General features: G+C 44.4%; 1 pseudogene; it reads right to left on the bottom strand.

Moving 5' to 3' along the window:
- Positions 1-3250: 3250 nt before the first annotated feature.
- Positions 3251-3898, bottom strand: LOC108532766 (SWI/SNF-related matrix-associated actin-dependent regulator of chromatin subfamily E member 1 pseudogene; annotated as a pseudogene).
- Positions 3899-17326: the final 13428 nt, after the last annotated feature.

Raw genomic sequence — 17326 nt, 5'->3', positions numbered from 1 at the left:
TTTTTTTTTTTTTTTATACAGAGTCTCCCTCTGTTGCCCAGGCTGGTGTGCAATGGCACAATCTCAGCTCACTGCAACCTTCACCTCCTAGGTTCAAGCGATTCTCCTAGCTGGGATTACAGGCATGTACCATCATGCCTGGCTAATTTTTTGTATTTAGTGGAGATGGAGTTTCACCATGTTGGTCAGTCTGGTCTTGAACTCCTGATCTCAGGTGATCCATCCGCCTCAGCCTTCCAAATTGTTGGGATTACAGGTGTGAGCCACTTCACCCGGCTGGTAATTTCTTTATAATCCTAGTTTGTAGGGGGTTTTTTTGTTTTTAAATCATGAAAGGGTGTTGAATTTTGTCAAGTGCTTTTTCTGCATCCCAGGGCTAAATCCCACTTGGTCATGATGTATGACCTTTTTGTGTGCTGTTGAATTCAGTTTGCTAAGATTTTGTTGCAGATTTTTGCATCAATATTCATTGAGGATATTGGTCTGTAGTTTTCTCATAGGATCCTTGTCTGCCTTTGGTATCAGGACGATGCTGGCCTAATAAAATGAGGTTGAAAATGTTCATTTCTTTTTATTTATTTATTTTTTTTTTGGCGGAGTTTGAGAATTGTTGTTAATTCTACTTAAATGTTTTGTAGAATTCTCCAGTGAGGCCATCCAGTCCAGGGCTTTTCTGTTTTGGGAGGTTTTTGATTACTGATTCAATGTCCTTACTACTTAGAGTTCTGTTCAGATTTTCTATTTCTTCATTATTTAGTCATGCTGCTTATATGTTTCTAGGAATTTGTCCATTTCTTCTATGTTTTCCAGTTTGTTGACATGTAATTATTCATCATAGTCTCTTTAATCCTTTTCATTTCTGTGGCATCATTTTTGATGTCTCCTTTCATTTCTAATTTTAGTTATTATTTCAGTCTTCTTTTTTTTTCTTAATCTAGCCAAGGGTTTGTCTTTTGCTGTTATTTTCAAAAAACCAACTCTTAGTTTTGTTAATTTTTTTCTGTTGTCTCTCTATTCTCTATTGTGTTTATTTCCACTCCAATCTGTACCATTTCTCTCCCTCTGTTAACTTTGGGTTTAATGTGTTCTTTTTCCAGTTCATTGAAGTGTAAAATTAAATTGCTGATTTGAGATCTTTTTTCATTTTTAAATATAGGCATTTACAACTATAAATTTCCCTGTTTGCACTGCTTTTGCTGTGTCCCATAAGTTTTAGTATGTTGCATTTTAGTTTTTATTTATCTCAAAGAATTTTCTAATTTCACCTGCAATTTCTTCTTTGACTCATTAGTTATTTCCACATATGTTATGTAATTTTCACATACTTACACATTTTCCAGTTTTCTTTCTGTTATTGATTTCTACTTTCTATTGTGGTCAGAGAAGATACTTTTTATGATTTTAATCTTTTCAAACTTATTGGGACCCGTTTAGTGTAATCCTATTTTATAAATGTCCATAGTCTCTTCTGGTTTTTCTTTATGTGAACATTTAATATTATATTATTGGGAAATTAAATGTTAATAAAACATTTAGTCAGTTCTGAAAAAGAAATTATAAACTCTAATCAGTTGTATATAATATACTTTTGTATGGTGCAGGGTAAAGTTCCATATCCAGTGACAATATAGTACATGGACTTTTTTAAATTTTATTTTAAACAAGGTCTCACTCTGTCACCCAGGCTGGAGTGCAGTGGTATGATCATAGGCCACTGTCGCTTCAAACTCCTGGGATCAAGTGATCCTTCCACTTCAACCTCCCTAGTAGCTGAGACTACAGGCAAGCACCACCATGCCCAGCTAATTCTTTAATTTTTTTATTTTTTTATTTTTATTTTTATTTTTTTGAGGTAGAGTCTCACTCTGTTACCCAGGCTGGACTGCAGCGGTGCAGTCTCGGCTCATTGCAACCTCTGCCTCCTGGGTTCAAGTGATTCTCCTGCCTCACCCTCCCAAGTAGCTGGGATTACAAGTGTGCACACCATGCTCTGCTAATTGTTGTATTTTTAGTGGTGATGGGGTTTCACCGTGTTGGCCATGCTGGTCTCAAACTCCTGACCTCAAGTAATCCACATGCCTCAGCCTCCAAAAGTGCTGGGATTACAGGCATGAGTCACTGCACCTGGCCAGTATTTTTTATTTTTTTATTTTTAAACCAAAAAACAATTTTTAAACCATTTATTTTTAAACCAAAAAATTTTTTTCATTTAAAAAAAGTATTTATTCACTTTAACCCGGGAGGTAGAGGTTGCAGTGAGCCAAGATCTGGCCACTGCACTCCAGCCTGGGTGACAGAGTGAGACTCTATCTCAAAACTAAAAATAAAATAATAAAATAAGATAATAACATAAAATAAAATAAAATAAAAAAGTATTTAAGGCCAGGCGTAGTAGCTCATGCCTGTAATTCCAGCACTTTGGGAGGCCAAGGTGGGTGAGGATCACTTGAGGTCAGGAGTTCAAGACAAGCCTGGCCAACATGGTGAAACACCATCTCTACTAAAAATATAGAAATTAGCCAGTCGTGGTGGCTGGCACCTGTAATTCCAGCTACTCCGGAGGCTGAGTCAGGAGAATAGCTTGAACCTGGGAGGTAGAGGTTGCAGCGAGCCAAGATCAGACCATTGCACTCCAGCCTGGGTGACAGAGCAAGATCTGGTCTCCAAAAAAAAAAAAAAAAAAAAAAAGTATTTAGAACACATAAAACACGGCAACATTTATTCTTTTTTCTCATTTCTTGGTATGGGATCTGTTGGTGGCTCCTCCACTGTTGGCTGTCAAGCCAGTGTTATTATCACTGGTTCCTTCTCTGCCATACGATCGACCCCTCCTACCCACTCTCCTTGTCCTCAGGAGTAGACGTGCCTTCTTCACTGTTCTGTCAGCTCTTCTTCAGAGTGTGTCTCCTCTGTCTCCATTGGAAGGTTCTTGTCGTCTTTCTTTTCCTCACCTTTGCTACCCGCCTGCTCTTCCTCAAGCACCATGGGACCTCAGGCACTCTGGGAGGCCGAGGCAGGCGGATCATAAGGTCAGGACCAGCCTGGCCAACATCGTGAAACCCCATCTCTACCAAAGATACAAAAAAATTAGCCAGGCGTGGTGGTGCGTGCCTGTAATCCCAGCTACTTGGGAGGTCGAGGCAGTAGAATTGCTTGAACCCAGGAGGCGGAGGGTGCAGTGAGCTGAGGTTGCAGTGAGCTGAGATCATGTCACTGCACTCCAGCCTGGGCGACAGAGCGAGACTCCGTCTCAAAAAAAAAAATTTTTTTTCAAAGAAAAGCTATTGTCACATTCATCTGGATCTTCAGCAAACCAAATGCTCACATCAGGTTCTCGTCTCTCCATGCAAGACTGTCTGTGTCCACTTTCTTCCTCTAAAGCAGCTTCTGCATGACTTTTTGCATTTATGTAAGCAAGGTTCGTGTGGAATTAGAGGCCTTCATAGATTCATTGTACTCTATCTTTTTTGCTTTGTATTTGTTTATTCTTATTTCTCTTCATCAGTGAGATCGCCCCACATGCCACCAATAATCTTGCCAATCTCTCACAACTTTAGGTCAGGGTTGGAAGCCTTTACTTGGCTCCAGACCTTTCTGCTGCACCTCATGTAGAGCAACAGCGGCTTATCTGGTGGCTTTGGGAGTTTTGGAATCATAATACCGAAGGACGCTATGACCCAGCTGTCGGTGCCTGGGTTGCCTCCCAGCCTGTAGTTGTTGTAGGTGAGATGATTGTATGGATTGTATCCCACAGACCCTGGTGTCCTGGGCATGGAGTTGGGGCATAAGATGGTCTCTTTGACATTTTGGAAGATTAAGTTCTCAGTTCCTTAAGAATGAATCTGAGACATCACGGGCAGAAAAGGTACCCAAAACCCCGGCTTCACTTCCCTTTATCCCATGCATGCCCCACCCTTCCAATTTTTTAATTTTTTGTAGAGATGGGGCTTCACCGTTGCCTCAGCTGGTCTCGAACTGGGCTCAAGTGATCCTCCCACTTCAGCCTCCCAAAGTGCTGGATTATAGGCGCCAGCCACAGCCCAGCCCACTTCCTGTATTATGTCCTGAAGTGGTTTTTTTGTTTGTTTATTTTTTACTACAAATAGCCCCTTCACTTTCAGGACTCAGACAAGCACCTTTGGGACACTGGGAATCCCTCCATGACCCTAAGAAAATGCTGCAAAAATGTTGGTTTTATTCTCCTCTCTTCACTGTAGATTTCCCAGTAGGAAGTAGGGGCACGAGAGATCAGGTTTATTCATTGAACAAATAGCATCGTCCATGCGGTGGGTGCTGTTCTAGGTGCTGAAGACAGAGCCATGAATAAGACAGAAAGAGCCCCTGCCCACTTGGAGCTTCTATCCTAGCAGAGACAGGCAATAAACAAATGAACAGTAAAGTTTAATATGTCAGATGGTGGTAAGAGCTGTGGGGGAAAAAAGAAAGCCAAGTGAAAAGGATAGCAAATTCAGGACTGGGAGAGGTGTTGTTCCTACCCTATGTAGTGAGCCCAGGGAAGGTCTCAGTGACAAGGGGACATTTGAGCAGAGACCACAAAGAGGTGCCTGTAATCCCAGCACTTCAGGAAGCCAAGGTGGGTGGATCACCTGAGCTCAGGAGTTTGAGACCAGCCTGGCCAACATGATGAAACCCCATCTCTACCAAAAAACACAAAAATTAGCCGGACATGGTGGCATGCACCTGTAGTTCCAGCTACTCAGGAGGCTGAGGCAGGAGAATTGCTTGAACCCGGAAGGCAGAGGTTGCAATGAACTGAAATCACGCCACTGCACTCCAGCCCAGGCATCAGAGCAAGACTTCATCTCAAAAGAAAAAAAAAGAAAAAAAAAAAAAAAAAAAAAAAGGAGCCTGTGGGCAAGGCAGATCTATTAGGGTCTGTATACATGAAGGTGTGTACATACATCTACGGTTTTTTTATACGTCAACAATAGAAACAAAACAAAAATGATTTGTAAGTTACCTGTTTCTCCTTCAGATTATCCTTGCTTTCTTGAGGACTTGATTATGCTTTCAAAATTATATTGATGTTGTATTTCTAAGGTATCTGTAGTGGGGGAGGGGCGCTCAGGTGCTCAGGCTAGCTGGTCTGCTTTAGCACCTGGCTTAAAGCACAAATGGGAAGCTTGATCAACTCTCCTTCATGCATTCATCCACTCACTCATCTAAATATATATATATATACGCACACACATATATATACGCACACATATATACACACACACTTATATTGAGATAGGGTCTGCACTCTGTTGCTCAGGCTGGAGTGCAGTGGTGTGATCATGGCTCACTGCAGCCTCGACCTCCAGACTCAAGTGATCCTCCCACCTCAGCACCTCAAGTAGTTGGGACCACAGGCACGTGGCACCACACCCAGCTAACTTTTTATTTTTTGTAGAGATGGAATCTCCCTATATTGCCTAGGCTGGTCTCAAACTCAGGGGCTCAAGAGATCCTTCTGCTTTGACCTCCGAAAGGCTGGGATTACAGGTGTGAGCCATCATGTCTGGCCTCATTTAACAATATTTCTTGTGCACCTACTATGTGCCAGGAATAGTCAGGCACTGGGGATCCCGTGTGAGACAGGTCAGATTTTATCCTAGCTCTCAGAGAGCTGCTCCCAGCAGATAGAAAGGTTTTGTTTCCGGCCAGGCACAGTGGCTCAAGCCTGTAATCCCAGCACTTTGGGAGGCCGAGACAGGCGGATGACAAGGTCAGGAGATTGAGACCATCCTGGCTAACACAGTGAAACCCCGTCTCTACTAAAAAATACAAAAAACTAGCCGGGCGAGGTGGCGGGCACCTGTAGTCTCAGCTACTCAGGAGGCTGAGGCAGGAGAATGGCGTAAACCCGGGAGGCGGAGCTTGCAGTGAGCTGAGATCGGGCCCTGGCACTCCGCCTGGGGTGACAGAGGGAGCCTCCGTTTCAAAAAAAAAAAAAAAAAAAGAAAGGTTTTGTTTCTTATGCTCATGATTTTGCACTGTCCCTCAGCTATGTCACCCACCCATCAATATTCTTTTTCCCACTGGTTTTCCTGGAGACTGTCTTCCTGCTCAACTCTGGATAGGTTGCTCCCAAGTCCAACTACATAGCCCCCTCAGGACTGGCCCACACTTGAGTCCCTGTTTTCTGAGTCTCGGGCCTTTCTTTTCCTTGGTGTACTCTTTCCTTTTGCTGGAGTAGATTCCTGAGAAGGAGAGCAAGGGAAGAAAAAAAATCACCTGTTTGCATATCTGAATATGTCATTTATTTTGCTTTTACATTTGACAAGAAAGTTCCTTTTGTATTTTTGTATTTTCTCTCTGATAATTACTTTATGTCTTAGTCTGTTTTGTGTTGCTATGACAGAATATCATAGACTGACTAATCTATAAAGAACAGAAATTTATTTCCTCCACTTTTTTTTTTTTTTTAAATGAGATGGACTCTCGCTCTGTCGCCCAGGCTGGATTGCAGTGGCGTGATCTTGGCTCACTGCAAGCTCTGCCTCCTGGATTCAAGCGATTCTTCTGCCTCAGCCTCCCGAGTAGCCTCCCGAGTAGCTGGGACTATAGGTACGTGACACAACGTCCAGCTAATTTTTGTATTTTTAGTAGAGACGGGGCTTCACTATGTTGGCCAGGCTGGTCTCAAACTCCTGTCCTCAAGTGATCTGCCTGCCTGGGCCTCCCAAAGTGCTGGGATTACAGGCGGGAGCCACCTCGCCTGGCCTATTCTTCTCTTGAATCATTTTATTTCAGTGGATAGTTTTTATTTTGGAGATCATTTTCTCATTATTTGTTCTCTTTTGTAGCATCCTATTCTTGATTTATGGATTCCATGTCATTCAAAAATATCACTTAAAGTGAGTTTGGGGTTTTTCTTTGGTTTTCCTTACCTTTTTTCCCCTGAAGTTTCCTTTTTCTGTTTGTTAGTTGTTTTACTGTCTCTTTTATGTCAACATGAAGAACTGAATATGTGACTGAATCTGGGTGTCAGGTATGTGGATTGTTATTTTTATTTATTTATGTATTTTTTTTATTATTATCTTTTTGAGACAGAGTCACGCTCTGTCGCCCAGGCTGGAGTGCAGTGGCGCAATCTCAGCTCACAGCAACCTCCACCTTCCGGATTCAAGCAATTCTCCTACCTCAGTTTCCTGAGTGGCTGGGATTATAGGCGTGTGCAACCACGCCCGGCTATTTTTTTCCTGTAGATTGTTATTAATTTTCCTATACTTTCCTTTATGTTGACTGATTCCATATATATGATTTTGATAGATTATTAATTTTCCTATACTTTTATTTATATTGACTGATTTCGTATATACGGTTTTGGTTGATTGGAAACTTTATATGTGTTCATATATCCTCATAACTGGAGGAATCTGCAATGAGGGGCCTTTTTGTTGGTGAACTTCCATGTGACTTCCTAATCTTCTGCCTGGGTACATGTATTTGGCTGCTAAAATTCTGGGAAAGGGAAGGAAGAATGAAGGAAAGAAGCTTAGGAGCCCATCATTCAAGACAAGCGTCCACTTCATTCCTTGTTTTTGATGCTATGACTCACTTCTACCTCTCTCTGGGCCTGGTGGCCTCAAGTCTGGAGCCTCTATAGCTTCATTTCTGCAAATAACAAACCTCAAGGAGGGGTGACAGCAACTCCTGGCTGTGAGGGGTGGGAAGGGACACTTGGGATCTGTTATTTCCTTGCCCCATTTTGAGCCCATTGCCATATGCCTGACTTGTCCTTGGTACCTGGTACCTGTAAATCCTGGAACTCTTGGGATCCCATTAGAGAAAATATGCCCACTTCTTACTGGCATCCCCCTTTGAAAACACTGAGGTTGTAACTTATGCTCCATGTCAGTTAGCTGTTTTCCATCTTCCATGTTTTAAAGACTAATATTTGCATACATAAAAATTTTAATTCTCACTTGCTGATGTCTCTTGCTCCCTAATTTTTATCTTTGTTGGTTTATACTTTTAAAATTCCATGTCTGCCATGCTGGTGGGGGTAGGGAGGAGAGATCATTTAATTTTGTGTGGCTATATTACCCTAAAATCTTGATGGGCTTCTGAGAAATCTCTCATGGCACACTGAAGAAATGCAGTTTCCAGGATTGGTCACACGGTGGCGTAGCGACCCTACGTTTAATTTATAGTTTCTCCATGCAAGCCCCACTGCCAGCCCCACAAGAGTTGGGGTATTGGAGTCCTGGCTAATCTAGCAAGGCGGACTACAGAACTGTAGAATATTCCACTGGACTGAGTGTCAGAAGGCTTTCTAGTCCATCTTCAGATTAGGAGACTGATGCGCTACCGGCTGCGCTAAGAGGGCTCGTTCTAGTCCATCTCCTTTAGGGACAAGGAAATGATTCACAGGAGTCAACTAATTTATCCAATACCCGGAAGCAGTAAGAATAGATTTGAACTTTAAAGTTGTTTAAATTTTTTTTTTTTTTTTTTTTTTTTTTTTAGGCGCATTCTTGCTCTGTCACCTAGACTGGAGTGCAGCGGCATGATCTCGGCTCACCGCAACCTCCACCTCCCAGGTTCAAGTGATTCTCCTGCCTCAGCCTCTGGAGTAGCTGGGATTACAGGCATGCATTCCCACGCCTGGCTAATTTTTGTATTTTTAGTAGAGATGGGGTTTCACCATGTTGGTCAGGCTGGTCTCAGACTCCTGACATTGTGATCCTCCCACTTCAGCCTCCCAAAGTGCTGAGATCACAGGCATGAGCTACAAGTCCCTGCCTTTTTTCTTTTCTTTTCTTTTTTTTTTTGAGCCGGTCTTGCTCTGTTGCCCAGGCTGGAGTGCAGTGACATGATCTCAGCCACTAAAACCTCTCTTGGGTTTAAGCGATTCTCCTGCCTCAGCCTCCCAAGTAGCTGGCATTACAGGCACGTACCATCACGCCAGGCTAATTTTTATATTTTTAGTAGACACAGGGTTTCGCCATGTTGGCCAGGCTGGTCTCAAACTCCTGACCTCAAGTGATCCGCCAGCCTCGGCCTCCCAGTTGCTGGGATTACAGGCATGAGCTACCGTGCCCAGCCTAAAAGTTATAACTGAAGTTGCCTTTAAATCAAGATGGAACTGTGAATGTGTGGAAATGGGGGTGGGGAAAAGGAGGCCAGTGCATCCCCTGCTTGAATGTGGTGGGAGAGGGAAGCTGAAGGGACATCACTGATTCACTCCCTGCATGTTCTGAGCACCTGCTGTAGGCAATGAGATCAGTGAAGATATAAAGAGGACTGGAGTCCCTGCCTACCCCTCGCTCACAATCCATTAAAGAGATAAGCCAGTTAACTGCAACCAAGGAAGTAGGCAATAAATGCCCAGTGAAAAAGCAGGCCAAATGTGTTTCTCTCGGGATTTAGAAGGGAGAGGCAACTTCTCTGCTCAGAAGTGGGGAATATACCTGCTGGTGAGATTTGGGCTGGCCTTGGGAGAATAGCACAGGGCTACCTTTCTCAAATTGTAATTTGTGTGAGACCCCCCCTGGGGCTCTTGTGTAATCGTAGATGCAAACTGTGCAGAGCAGCTGCAGTTCTCAGAAGCTCCCAGGGGATTCCAATGCAGGTGATCTGAAGAACATACTTTGAGCAGCAAGGGTGTGGGAACTGGCTCATGAACTTGGCTGCACACAGGAATCACATAGGAAGTTAAAAGCGAATAAAAAGCCACTATCATCCCAGGAATTCTGGGGTGCAACCTTGGCATTAGTTTGTGTATTGTGTAACGACAGGGTCTCACTATACCTCCAGGCTGGTTTTGAACCCCTGGCCTCAAGCAGTCCTCCCATCTTGGCTTCCCAAAGTGCTGGGACTCCAGGCATAAGCCACTGCATAGAGCCAGCGCTGGCTTTTTTTTTTTTTTTTTTGAGACGGAGTTTTGCTCTTGTTGCCCAGGCTCGAGTGCAATGGTGCGATCTCCGGCTCGCTGCAACCTCTGCCTCCCGGGTTCAAGCAATTCTCCTGCCTCAGCCTCCCGAGTAGCTAGGATTACAGGCATGTGCCACCACACCCGGCTAATTTTGTATTTTTAGTAGAGACAGAGTTTCTCCGTGTTGGTCAGGGTGGTCTTGAACTCCCGATCTCAGGTGATCCGCCCTCCTCAGCCTCCCAAAGTGCTGGGATTACAGGCGTGAGCCACTATGCCCGGCGTGCTGGTATTTTTAAAAGCACTCACCTAAAGTGCAGTAAAGTTTGTACACCACTGGCGTAGTAGATATTTGTCACTCTTTTGTGCATCCAGTTACCTAAATCCCCATCTTAGAGTCAGAGGCCACCTCCCACTATTGAAGCTAAAAACAAGAGATTCTCGCTTTTCCCCACTTTCCTGGCACTTGGGGCAGGGGCATGTGTTTTGGGCTTCACCAACCAATAATCACCCAGACTCTGAACCAGAAGCCACTGAAACAAAGCAGAATCCATACAGTGTCCATCCACCTTTGCAGGAGTTTGGGCACGGGTGGCAGCCAGTTTTCAGAGGCAGCAGGGACAATTCTTGGGCCATGATGTCTGTGTTGATCAGCAGTGACTACAGGGCCTCAGCAGACCAATTCTTTTAAGTCTAATCCTGAGCCCTGGTCTTGATTCACAACATTTTTTGTTGCCGTTTTGGAGGGCGCACCCAGATCTTGGTGCACAGCCTTTTATTTGTTTATTTATTTATTTATTTTTTGAGATGGAGTTTCGCTGTGTCGCCCAGGCTGGAGTGCAGTGGCTGGATCTCAGCTCACTGCAAACTCCGCCTCCTGGGTTTACGCCATTCTCCTGCCTCAGCCTCCTGAGTAGCTGGGACTACAGGCGCCCGCCACCTCACCCGGCTAGTTTTTTGTATTTTTTTTAGTAGAGACGGGGTTTCACCGTGTTAGCCAGGATGGTCTCGATCTCCTGACCTCGTGATCCGCCCATCTCAGCCTCCCAAAGTGCTGGGATTACAGGCTTGAGCCACCGCGCCCGGCCCGTGCACAGCCTTTAAGAATGATTCTATGGTCTTAGAGACTAGGAGCTACCCAATATAATCATAGACACACACATTCACAGCCCTTTAGGGTTAAACTTATAATACAATTTTTTTTTTTTTCCCCTAGACGGGAGTCTCACTTTGTCAACCAGGCTGGAGTGTGGAGTGGAGTGCACTGGTGTGATCTTGGCTTACTACAGCCTCAACCTCCAGGGCTCAACTGATCCTCCCACCTGAGTCTCCCAGGTAGCTGAGACTACAGGTGCACACCACCATGCCTGGCTAATTTTTGTTATTTTTTGTAGAGACAGATTTTCGTCATGTTGCCCAGGCTGGTCTTGAACTCCTGAGGTCAGGCAGTCCTCCCACCTTAGCCTCCCAGAGTGCTGGGATTACAGGCGTGAGCCACCACGCCCAGCCCTTATAATACAAATTTTAAAACTTACATATAACAAATGGGTAGATTAATGAATTGTTATAAGGCAAACCCCCTTGCAACCAATATCCATGTGAAAAGATAAGATTTTGCCATCCTAGGAACCCTCCGTATGCTCCCCCACCAGTCATAACATCCTCCTTCTCTGCTAAGAATATCCCTTCCTGGCCAGGCAAAGCGGCTCATGCCTGTAATCCCAGCACTTTGGGAGGCGGAGTGGGGGGCGGATTACCTGAGGTCAGGAGTTGGAGAGCAGTCTGGGTAACATGGTGAAACCCCGTCTCTGCTAAAAATTAGGCAGGCGTGGTGGTGGGTGCCTGTAATCTCAGCTACTTGGGAGGCTAAAGCACAAGAATCACTTGAACCTGGGAGGCAGAAGTTGCAGTGAGCTGAGATCACGCCATTGCACTCCAGCCTGGGTGACAGAGCAAGACGTGTCTCAAAATAATCAATAATAATAATAATAATAATACTCATATCCTGACTTCTAGGATAATCATTTTCTTAATTTACTTTAGTATATTACTCTGTTCTTTCATAAACACACTATAGTTTAGCCTTGCCTGCTTTTCTCTCTCTACCTATTGAAATTGAATTGTCGAAGAGGCTGAAGCAATTGTCCTGTAAAGTTTACAGTCTGGATTTTGTTGACTGATTTAGTTTAACATGTTCTATCCTCATTTTTCCTATAAATTGGCAGTTGGCTCAAGACTACAGATTGGATCTTTTGATCGGGCATGGCCTCTTCATAAGCATGGTGCTCTTGGTCAGAAGGAACGTAAATGTCTGTTTCGCTGGATCTTTTTGTGATGTTAGTAGCCATTGGCCATTGCCTAGATCCACGGATCCATCAGAGGTTGTGGGATTATAAGATTCTATCATCTAGTCTTTTTTTTTGGAACACTTCTCTACAGAGAAACTTCACCTTGTTGTCTGTTCAGCTACCCAGCGGTACAGTTCATACAAGGAAGGCAGGATTAATTATTGATTCTTTTACTTACCACTAGAGAAGAGCTGGAGGGGAGCGGAGAGCTACTTCCCTGGCATTCTCCAGTAGTGACCAGTTAGGGGTCCCAAAGCACTGGGATTATAAGCGTGAGCCACCACGCCCAGATGGTGTGTGTGTTTGGTATCATGAATTCATGGATTTACACATATTCAATGGGTTCAAACTGTCCCATCTTTAGCCAGAGTGAGCCTCTTCAAGTTGACTCCCAAGCCATCTTGATAACATCCCTAGATTTTGATTTTGAGATCTAATGTAATCAGGTATTTCAGGCCCATTTTACACCTTTCCTGACACAAACTTGCCATCTGCCATTTCAAGAAGCCCTGGTTTCAGAGGAGGGAGGGCGCTCAGTCCCAGTCCAGAGCTTCCAAACAGCCCGCTGGCCTGGCCTCGCGCCCCAGCCGGTGCGTGGGTCCAGCAGCCTGCGCAGCCGCCGGCTCCGCCACACCCCGCACTGAGCTTTAAACGTGACCCCTCGCCTCGCCCTGCCCTATGAAAATGTTGGTGCTTCTTGCTTTCATCGTCGCCTTCCACATCATCTCTGCGGCCTTGCGGTTCATCGCCACCATCGACAATGCCTGGTGGATAGGAGATGAGTTTTTTGCAGATGTCTGGAGAACAGGTATCAACAACACGAATTGTACAGTAATCAATGGCAGCTTTGAAGAGTACTCCACAGGCCGGGCGTGGTGGCTCACTCCTGTAATCCCAGCACTTTGGGAGGCCGAGGCGGGCGGATCACGACGTCCGGAGATCCAGACCATCCTGGCCAACATGGTGAAACTCCGTCTCTACTAAAAATGCAAAAATTAGCCGGGCGTGATGGCACGTGTGTGTAATCCCAGCTACTCAGGAGGCTTGAGGCAGGAGAATCGCTTGAACCTGGGATTCGGAGGTTGCATTGAGCCGAGACCGCGCCACAGCACTCCAGCCTGGCGACAGAGCGAGACACCGTCTCAAAAGAAGAAAAAAGAAAAAAAAAAAAAAGAGTACCCCACTCCGCGGCCTGGCGCGGTGGCTCATGCCTTGTAATCCCAGCACTTTGGGAGGCCGAGGCGGGCGGTTTACCTGAGGTCGGGAGTTTGACACCAGCCTCACCAATATGGAGAAACCCCGTCTCTACTAAAAATACAAAATTAGCTGGGCGTAGGGGCACACGCCTGTAATCCCAGTTACTCGGGAGGCTGAGGCAGGAGAATCGTTTGAACCTGAGAAGCAGAGGTTGCCTGAGCCAAGATGGCGCCATTGCACTCCAGCCTGGGGCAACAAGAGTGAAACTGGTCTCAAAAAAAAAAAAAAGAGTACTCCACGCTACAGGTGATCCAGGCCACTATGCTCCTCCACCGTTCTCTGCTGCATCGCCTTCTTCATCTTCCACCTGAGCAGGAAGAGAAGTTTGTCCTAACTTTCATCATCCAGCTAATGTCGTATCTGTGCCTCATGATTGCAGCCTCCATTTATACACACGGGCGCGATAAAAACACGGAATTCTATTGCCTGACCAAAGAAGGCAGCTATGGCTACTCCTACGTCCTGGCGTGGGTGGCCTTTGCCTTCACCTTCATCAGTGGCATGATGTACCTGATAACTGAGGAAGCCAAACAGAGCTGGGCTGCTTTTGCTGCAGTACGGAATCCACATTCAGATAACCATTTTGTATATAATCTTTTTTTTTTTTTTTTTTTTTTGGGTTTTTTAGCAAATTAATAGTTTCCTTTAAAAGTTTAAAAAAAAAAAGGCCTAGTTTCTTAGAGTGGGACAAGGGAATTTCTTAGAGCCAACTGTAGCACTGTAATAACCTTCAGTTTCTTGTGGGTCCCTCTTGCTCATTTGCTATTGGTAGTGTGCACACCCCTTCCAGTTCCAGCCACTGCTCTCAAGCTGGCTTGCAGCTTTCCAGTATCTGCTGGCTGTCTGGAGCTCCCAGACCAGTCAGATGCCCCATTGCTTCCCTTTGCTTGCTTCTGTGTGAGATGGTGAGGGGTGATATACAGCAAAAACAGTAGTAAATGAAGTATACTTCGAGGGTGTCACTCTTTGTCAGAAGGTGCCAAGGTTGGGTCAAATGGTCACACAACCACTCCAGACTCTTTCTGCTGTCTCTGGCACCTGTTCATTACCCCAGGCCCTCCTGAGAACTTTGAAAAGGTGACCACAGGAGGACAGTGGTGTTGGCCTGGTTTCAAAATCCAACTCCAGCACCAACTGACTGTGCAACCTTAAGCAAGTGACTTAATCTAAGACCATTTCTTCTTGGGTACTAATTCACCAGGACATTGAAGACCTAACCCAAAGCCCCTAGAGCAGTGCCAAAAAAGCACCTAGCAGGCTCGCCAGAAACACCCTCCCCGCTTGCCACACTACCTTTGCCTTCAACCCTGCGTTTCCCTCTGCCATTTTAGCCAGGTCTTACTGACATCTCGATTAACACAACTTCCCATGTGACCTCTAGAACCCTTGTTTCTCCTATTCAAATCCATCTAAACTTGCTTTCCATGAACACACTGCTCTCACTACTCTCAAGAGTTTACCATGACTTCCCAGGGCCTGTCATTTTCTAGTCTCTGTGGTCTCTTCTAACAATGACCTTCTTACATTTGCCCTTGCCAGTGAATCGACATTTCTAAGTACCAATTAATGTCTCTCCTCCCTCAAAAAGCAATCCCAACTATTCCCACCAACTGAACTTGATATATTAGTACAGCAATTAAAATCCAGATTACAATTATTTGGCTCTTGTATATGCTTAACTTGATGAATTACTTTTGTTTTCTAAACTAGACCATCCATTTAAGGGGGAGACCATATCCTATTTCCCTACACCTATCCTTTTTTTTTTTTTTTTTTTTTGAGACAGTCTTGTTTTGTCGCCCAAGCTGGAGTGCTGTGGCATGATGTTGGCTTACTGCAATGCAACCTCTGCCTTCTGGGTTCAAGCGATTCTCCTCCCTCAGCCTCCCCAATAGCTGGGATTACAGGTGTAGTGCCACCACGCCCGGCTAATTTTTTGTATTTTTAGTAGAGACAGGGTTTCACCATGTTGGCCAGGCTGGTCTCGAACTCCTGACCTCAGGTGATCCACCCGCCTTGGCTTTCCAAAGCACTGGGATTATAAGCGTGAGCCACCATGCCCAGCAAAGGGAGAATTGTAGGTCCAACAAAACAAGTATGTTGGGGGGAAGGAACAGAACATTAAAAACACTTCAAGTGATTCTTAAAATCACTGCATCTGAGAAAAACTCTACATATACTTTCAGCAGGGACAATCTTGTCAACAAATATTTTTATTATTGACTAATAAAGCCTTAATATAGGATCAAACATTTCTCTTCCCTACACATAAAGACAAGGTTGTTGCTATGTATAACAAAAGCAGGAAATACTTGCTGGGATTACAGGCACCTGCCACCACACCCAGCTTTTAGTATTTTCAGTAGAGATGGGGTTTCACCATGCTTGCCAGGCTGGTCTTGAACTCCTGACCTCAGGTGATCCACCCACCTCAGCCTCCCAAAGTGCTGGGATTACAGGCACGAGCCACCGTGCCCGGCCAATACTTTTATTTTTGAGACAAAAGTCTCACTCTGTCGCCCAGGCTGGAGTGCCCTGGTGCGATCTCAGCACACTGCAACCTCCTCCTCCTGGGTTCATGCCATTCTCCTGCCTCAGCCTCCCGAGTAGCTGGGACTACAGGCACCCCCACCATGCCTAATTTTTTTGTATTTTTAGTGGAGATGGGTTTCACCGTGTTAGCCAGGATGGTCTTGATTTCCTGACCTCGTGATCCACCTGCCTCGGCCTCCCAAAGTGCTGGGATTACAGGCGTGAGCCACCGCGCCCGGCCAATACTTTCTTAGTAAGAGGCCAGCTGCTGCTAAAACAAGGATTTACCCTCCAGCATGAGGAGCCCAGCTTGGTCCCCCTGAGAAATCAGGTGACCTCAGCTGTAGGGCCTCTGGCACATCCAACTAGTAAGCCAGGTGTGATTAGGGTCGTGGCATCTCCTATTTTGGCACAAGGATGATTCCGCTTTAGGATCCCAGAGATAATTCTATTTTTTAAAGTAGTTTCTCAGCATAGACAGTTCTTGAAATTGCCTTTCCAGTTTTCCACAGGTTGACAGTGATTTCCCATTTCTGTCAACTCTTTAATATTTAGTTTGCTAGTCCACATTTTTTTCAGAAGTAATCTTCTAATTTCATAAATAAATGAAAACCAAACGACACAGCTGGAAATCAAGTTTTGTTTTTATATGAACAGAAGCAGACCATCTAGAAATATTTCAGTTTATTTAAATTGTTAAGTAGAATATGAAACCGAATTTGTAGCTAGTACCAGAGGATGGACTTAACTGTTTGGTGTTTAATGAGAACAGCTTCTACACAGGATCCCAAGAGACTTACAGAAAGGGGGCAAAGCCCTAATATTAAGCAAATAAAACTCATGTTTCAAACAGATTATACAAAAATTGATTTATACTTCATTTCCCTTTTTTGATATTTAGAAAGTGCAGATTTAACAAAAGGTAGCCATATCCTTTCTATGTACAATGCCGATTATAATTATGCAAAACTGTCAGTCTGTTATCCAAAAATCCCAGTGTTTAGCTCTCAAACCTTAAGTCATGGAATTGAATAAGCATTAAAGAGGGTTAAAATAAAAAAGCTAATGCCACATTCCAGATAAAGGGAAGCAACAAATACATTAATCTAACAACAGTAGGTTTAACCTAAACTTTTCAAAAAGCTTAACATCATTTCATTATATTTTAGTGGAAAATTAGGGATTATTTGGCAATGCTGCTTTTACTAGTAGTAAACAAATGATAAAGTCAAGTGTGGAAACAACCTAACAACCAGTGAGGCATATAAAATTGTTTTAGGGCACTATCTGAAAATTTGTGGATTTT

The sequence above is a fragment of the Rhinopithecus bieti genome, unplaced genomic scaffold (assembly GCF_001698545.2).
Source record: "Rhinopithecus bieti isolate Rb0 unplaced genomic scaffold, ASM169854v2 scaffold_7681, whole genome shotgun sequence".
NCBI classification, from domain to species: Eukaryota; Metazoa; Chordata; class Mammalia; order Primates; family Cercopithecidae; genus Rhinopithecus; species Rhinopithecus bieti.
This window is presented reverse-complemented; position numbering and strand designations above follow the sequence as displayed.